The sequence below is a fragment of the Tupaia chinensis genome, unplaced genomic scaffold (genome assembly GCF_000334495.1).
Source record: "Tupaia chinensis unplaced genomic scaffold, TupChi_1.0 Scaffold144135_1, whole genome shotgun sequence".
Taxonomy (NCBI): Eukaryota; Metazoa; Chordata; class Mammalia; order Scandentia; family Tupaiidae; genus Tupaia; species Tupaia belangeri.
Genome location: NW_006203990.1, coordinates 378536 through 385529, shown reverse-complemented (window position 1 = coordinate 385529; position 6994 = coordinate 378536). Strand labels below are relative to the sequence as shown.

Genomic DNA, 6994 nt, shown 5'->3' with positions numbered 1-6994 from the left:
GCTTCTATACCTCAGGGCTTCTTCTTCTTCACAGCTCTTCCTGCCTCGTGGCCTCCAGGGCCTGCCTCTGTGCGTATCACGACCTCCACAGACCAGGCAGGATTGAGAGTATGGGCTTGCAAACCAGTGAGATAGTTTGGCTTCCTTTTTATTTTATTTTTTTCCATATGGCATGTGTGCTCACTGGAGACACAGAAAGAAAGAGACAGTGACAGTGAGAGGCAAAGTGAGAAGTAACCTCCCCCAAGGGGATGGCCACACCACAGTCCCTTCTCCTCTATTCTCCTCTTGGGATTTTGGGCACACACACACATGCACCCAGCATGATTTTTAAGCCACCAGATCCAGGACACAAACTGTGGTTGACAATGTGGAAGTCCAGTGTCTTAACCACTAAGCCGCCTGCTGCTCCCCACTTTTAATACTTTAAAAATATTTGATCAACATTTACTTAGTGACAAGTGATTTTTGTAAAGTTATGCGAAAATACACACAACACAAAATTCTGCCGTCTTAACCATTTTTGAGGGTACGGTTCAGTAGTGTGAAGTATATTTTCATCGTTGTGCAATTGAGTTCCAGGCCTTTTTCAACACGGAAAACTAAAACTGTGCCCATTAAACAGCAGGTCCCATGCCCCTTTCGTCCTAGCCCTGGGCAGCGGCCACTCACATCTCTGTTTCTGTAAGTTTGACTCTCGCACTTCATATATGTGAAACCACACACCATCTCTTTGTGACTGGCTTATTCAGGTAGTATGATGTCCTCGAGCTGCAGCCATCTCAAGGCCAAAGGGTTTTCCACTGTGTACATCTAAGCGCACACACCATCTCTTTGTGACTGGCTTATTCATGTAGTATGATGTCCTCGAGCTGCAGTCATCTCAAGGCCAAAGGGTTTTCCACTTCGTTCATCCATTCACCTAGTGATGGACACATGGTTTGCGCCCACATTTTGGCTATTGTGAGTAGTGCAGCTGTGAATGTGGGTATATAAATAACTCGTCAAGACCTGAAATTCAACTCCTGTGGCTATATACCCAGAAGTGGTGGCTGGGCCATATGGTAATTCTGTTTTGGGATCGGTTTCACATTTTACGTTCTTGCCAACAGAGCGCAAGTGTTCTTCTTTCTCCAGTTCCTCCGCAATGCGTGTGATTTTCTCTTTCTGTGACAGCAGCCACTCTAATGAGGGTGAAGTGATACCTCCTTTGTGGTTTTAGTTTGCATTTCCCTAAGGATTCGTGATTTCGAGCATCTTTTCATGTGCTTGTTAGCAAGTAATTTTCTTCTAATAAAAAATGTATATGCCACGGTCTTTATGGACAGACTGAGTAATTCATTCTATGCAATTTCCCAAACCAGACAACTTCTTGGAAGGCGTGTTCAAGTGTTGAAATAATAAAATAGTCTGGTTACTCCCTGCAAACAGCCCTGCACCCGCTTCATCTGCTCTGGCTCTGTCTGCTGATTTTGGCAAGTCGTCCTCAGAGCTGGTGGCTGGGTGGGGTGGCCCAGTGTGGCAGGTATGGGAGTGCCCCGAACACATCACAGGGACTATTCTGCACGTCGAGGAGTGTTTTAGGGTGGTGACTGCTTTAGTGGGAAAGGAAACGATTTAGGGTTCACCTCGTTTCTGGTGAGTTCTGGCAATGTTTTAGTGCCTTTGAATGCGGTGGTCCCCGTGGGCGCAGACAGGCAGCCAGCTCTGGCTGTAAGCCTGGAATTCAGATTCACTAGGGGAGGATCCGAGTGCTTCGGGGATCACTTGTCCTTTCTAGGCCCCGGAAAGCTAGGGATGCTTATTCAGGTGCTGGGGCCTTGGTCTGTCCAAGCAGGAGCTCCCCTGAGGGCAGCTGTGGGTGCGGTGGGCCTGCAGAGCAGCCTCCTCCACCAGGCCAGGCTGAACCAACGTTTGTAAGCCGCTCCTACACCAGGGCAGAGCCGGGAGGCTGTGCACACGCATGTCTCACGCTGTTTGTTCCCTCGTCAATTGTCTCGCAAATGTTGCCACTTTGTCTGACACACCTGTTCTCTTCTGATGGGGAGGTAAGGAAGTCCAACGTTTTTCCAGTGGAAGCTTTCTTTGATCCCTAAAAAACTAGTAAATGATTTGGGATCAGCGTGTGGCCTGGTTGTTAAAGCAGGTAGTTCTCACACAGCCAATCATGCAGTTCAAGTCCTAGGCCCAGCGGCTTGAGAAACACTCTGGGCACGTGTGTGCCCAAATCCCCAAGGGAGAAATGGAGGAGAAGGGATTGCAGTGTGACCATCCCCTGTGAGGGGTGCATTCTCACTTTTTCCATCCCCTCTCCCAGTCTCTCTCCTGCGATTGCATGCCCTCTCTGGCAATTTCTTTTTTTAAGTGATTTGCTGAGTCTCTTGTGAAAATGACAGATCTCACTGTAATTCCTCCCTTGCTGTCTACCCCTTCCTTTTTTTTTTCCCAAAGAATTATTTTCTTTAACCTTATTTATTTATTTGTTTATTTATTTAAATTTGACCAGAGAGGGGCAGAGTGAGAGAGAGAGAGAAAGTAGGAAAGCAAGACTATTCTTCTGCCTTCGGAGCCACCAGAAGGAAATGAGCAGCCTCGATCCTTGCCAACCTGGAGAGGTTAAAGGGTTACAGTGGGGCAGAGGGACAGGAAGTCCCAGCTTGCCTGGAGGCTGAAGAAGAGAATCCTGGCCTTTTCTAGCCTCTAAGTGCTGCTGTGTGCTCGGCTCATGGCCCCTTCTTCCGTCTCTGAAGCCAGGGCCTTGGCATCTGATCCCTGTCCCTGTTGCGTCTGTTTCTCTGACCCAATCCAGGAGTTTTTCTGACTGTAAGATCCCTGTGATTCTGCTGGCCCCCTGGCTAATTCACGAGACTCCCCTATCTCCAGGTCTGTATCTTTCCACATCTGCAGGGACCCTGTGCCAGGAAATGCATTCACACATCCGGGAGATTAGGATGCAGACATTCTACCTACCAGAGGACACAACCAAGAATATAATGAAGGCATGCCGAGCAACTCATTTGTTAAAGTGCTTTGCTATTTTTCTGGGGTTTTTGATCTTTGTTACTCGTCCTTTTAAACATTTGTAATTTATTATGTTTCTTTTCTCCTCTTTTCCTCACAAATACATACTCTTTGGTGTCTAATTCTGTCTTCTTTTACTTAAAGAGGATTCCCGATACTGTGCAAACGTCACACTCCATCTATGCCGGCTCAGCGCTTCTCCAGTCATGCCCCGCCTAAGCTGAGCGCTTGACAGAACTCCCCTTCCACGCACCTCTAGCCGGGGGTCCGCTGTTCGGGGGTGGCGTAGTGCACAGGCCAGCAAGAGAGCCCAGACCTGCAGAAGTGGGGGTGACCCATGTCTCAGACAGTGGCCCTCCTGTCTGTGAGCCTGAGGGCCACCTACCAGGGCAAAGAGCAATGTAGACAGGCCGCCAGGGATGCCCTGATTGGCAGGCTGGCTTTGTGTGCCTGTGGGCAGGAAGAGGGCAGGGCAGAAGAGGGTGATGGGAGAGGCCCTGATGCGTCACCCCATGACCTCGTCCACCTTCTGCTTTGGCAAGTGCCACAATCTCGGCTCATCGGTCAACTCTTCCTTCCCTCCTCATGCCCACAACCCTGCAGCTTTTTCTCTGCGATGCTTCCCTGGCCTCAGCATAACCAGCAGTCCCTCTTCTTTTCTTGCGCTGTCGTAGGAAATAGGCCAGGGCTGGTCCAGCGACCTAGTGGTTGAGGAAGCTGGATCCCACAGAGCAGACTGGGGTTCGAATCTCACCCCAGTAGTGACTTGAAACACACTGGGTATGTGTGCATGTGTGCCCCAAACCCTGACGGGATGGAAAGATGGAGAAGGGATTGTGGTGTGACCATGCCCCACTAGGGGGTGCTTTCTCTCCCTCCTTCTCCCTCTCCCTCTCACTGTGGCCCACAATGGAGAGGCATCAGACTCCCGTCCTTCAAGGCCACCTCTGCATTCTTTTTCTTGCTCCCTTTCTCAGCCTTGAGTTCTCTCAGGCCCTGAGCTTCCGTATCTCTCTCATGAATGCAGCCTCTGGCCAAAAAAGGGAAAAGAAATGCGCCTATCGCCGGCGGTTTTTCTTGGGCCCATTTCATTTACTCTCTTCATCTCTTAATGCTTCATCCCCCCTCATTCCCTCTCAAGAGAGTCAAGGCCCAATATTCAAGGCCAAGTCCCCTAGTTTGCTTGAGCTTCTTCCATTCTGCTCCTGGACTCTTTCTAAACTACGACCCCCTTTTGACCTCTCCAGTTCTCTGTTTCTCAAGCCCGACCTACTCCCTGACACGGCTTTCCCCCGGGGCCATTCCTTCTCTGGGGCTTTGCTTCTCCTCGCCCTGCATCTCTGCCAGATCCCAGCCTGCTAGGCAGCACCTTGTCCCTTCTACTGCACACGACTCCCTCACACGGAAGACAGTCCCTTCCCATGCCGGTACCTGCTTCTTGGCCCGTTGGCCCAGGTGTACCCAAAGCACCGCCGATCCATGTTCTAATACGTAGTCTAAATATTTGACTCCAAAGGTTGCTAGCTGGTCTCCTGCCCTCTCGCTTTCTACCAGGGCACAAAGTCTCTTCCCAGCACCTCCCCTTTGGTCCTCTTCCCTTCCGGGTGCTCTGCAGGGGACCAGTATGCACACGTGCACGTCTGTGGAGTATTTTCTCGTTCGTAGTCCTGATCATCCTGTATCACCGCATCATCTCAGGTCATCGCAACAGTCGTGCTGAGTGTGCTCGATCCCCGGGCCCTGGCAGTATAGCAGACAGTCCCCTTATGATGAAGGGGATCCTGGCTCCTCTCCCAGCACTAGGCAGGGGCCCCGCAAGAGTCCCTTGTTGAGTTTCTTGTAACCCATTGTCCCTCTCTGCTGGTCATGGCCCATGATGGAGAGGCCATTGAGCTCCCATCCTTCAAGGCCAGCTCTGTGTTCTTTCTCTTGCTCCTTTCTCAGCCTTGAGTTCTCTCAGACCCCGAGCTACTCTCCTCCTCACGTCCCCTCCCCACGCCATTTTCCTCCTCTCATCTCACTCCTGGGGACCCTTGTTCTTTCTAGGGCAGAGACATAATTCACACTCCCTTTAGAATCCCCTCCAGGATCATCTCTGAATGAACTGCCTCCTTCCTTTCTTTCTCCCCAAGTTGGACGTGCTTTCTCTGAAGGGCAAGCTCCCGCACCCTGGGAGAGTTCCTCTGCCCTCCCAGACCTGTGTGTGACAAGACCTCTGTGACAGTTCACTCACCTCCTCGTGCCCAAAGCCATGCCAGCCCATTCCAGCAGCTTTCCTGTTGTCCTGAGGCACTGGGCACCAGAGAAGGTAGTGAGCAGAGAGAATTAGTTCAGCATCAGAGGCCGGGCAGGACCGGGTCTCTCGCCAATGAAAGCAAGAAAAGTCCACGCAGCTACATCCCAGGGGGCAGGCAGCCAAGTCCTCTGACCTCCCGGAGACCAAGGGCCCTGGGTCCTGTTCGGTCACAGTTAGTCATTCCCACATTTATCTGTGTGTCATTTCCGGAGAGCCTCCCTTCTCGCTTCAACAGGGCACTCGGGGCCTCCTAGCAATACAGTACCTGCAGCTCTAAGGCCCTTCGGAAAGCGGATGTGTGGGGGCGGAACTGCATGTGGGTGCCAATTTTTTCCCTTTGTTTTGCTATAGGACATGTGCACTGGCCTGAGAGAGATGGGGGAGAGAGGGACTGAGAAATGACCGGCCACACTGCAACCCCTTCTCCTCCGTTCTCCTCTCAGGGTTTTGGGCATGTATGCACACATGCCCGATGTGATTTTCAAGCTGTGAGGTCTAGTGGGCCATGAGGGAGTCTAGCACTTAAACCACCATGCCACCTGCTGGCCAGGAGCTCAGAATTTGCTATACCAGAATAAACTTGTCCTTTCATTCTAATTTTCCACAAAGCATTCGAAGTTCTCTCACATACACATGTGCACACGTACACGTGTCCTCCCAGCCTCATGGCCAGTAAGAACTTCTGAGGGTGTGGGGTCCTCACCACCCTCAACCCAGGGGGTCTCAAGTTGAAGAGCAGCATTTCATGGAAAGGACACGCATCGGGAGGAGGCAGCAGTGGGGAAGCTCGCTGACCCAGGAAGGAGGTGTCCTGGCGACCACCCACTCCCGTCTTAGAGCTGTCCGCTGCTGCTCTGTAATGTTACCTCCACGCATTTAGCTGCCAAAGACTTCCTAGAAAGGAAAAAGGAAACCTGGGAATATAGAAAATTATAGGGGAAAAAATTAAAATCATCCCAACCCAGAACTAATCACTGTTTCCATTTTATATATCCATAACCATGTCCACATATACTTACCTAAAGTGTCTCTAAAAGATAATATATGTGTGGGGCCAGCAGTTAACATAATGGCTATGTCATTGGACTCCCACATAGTCGACCGCGGTTCAAGTCCTGGACCCGGTGGCTTAAACTCATGCCGGGTGCGTGTGTGTGCGTGCCTAAGATCCTGAGAGGAGAATGGAGGAGAAGGGATTGTGGCGTGACCATCCCCCTGGGGGGTGATTTCTCGCTTTCTGTCTCTCTGTCTCTCTCTGTCTGTCTGGCGAGCTCACGTGCCCTATAGCAAAAACCTCTCCAAAAAAAAAAAAAAAAAGATAATATATGTGACGTTTGGTAGTTTTAAACCTTCCGTAGTGTTTTATATGAGCCTACATATTTACTCTTTTCAGTTCTTTTTATTCCTCCCCGAAGTTCCCGGGTTCTCTCTGAAATGACTTTTCTTTAGCCGGGGTAACTTCCTTGCTATTTCTTGGAATCAAAGTCTGCTTGCAACAAGTTCTTTCGCTTTTGTTTGTCTGAGAATGTCTTTATTTTACCTTTACTCTTGGAGGGTATACTATGTGTCAGGTTCTTGGTCATCAGCACGCACAATACAGATACCAATCGTTTATATTTTTGCTTTACAATTTCGACCTCAAAGGCAGCCATTAAGCCTGGTTTTTACTGATCTGTA

At 50.2% G+C, this 6994-nt stretch overlaps 1 long non-coding RNA gene across 1 annotated transcript; it reads right to left on the bottom strand.

The window, feature by feature from the left end:
• Positions 1-2513: 2513 nt before the first annotated feature.
• On the bottom strand, positions 2514-5625 carry LOC114005622 (uncharacterized). The gene is made up of 3 exons (XR_003547452.1): positions 5255-5625; positions 4453-4761; positions 2514-3337 (listed from the first exon to the last, which is right to left on the bottom strand). It is a non-coding gene; the product is annotated as an uncharacterized LOC114005622 (long non-coding RNA).
• Between the last annotated feature and the right edge of the window lie 1369 nt (positions 5626-6994).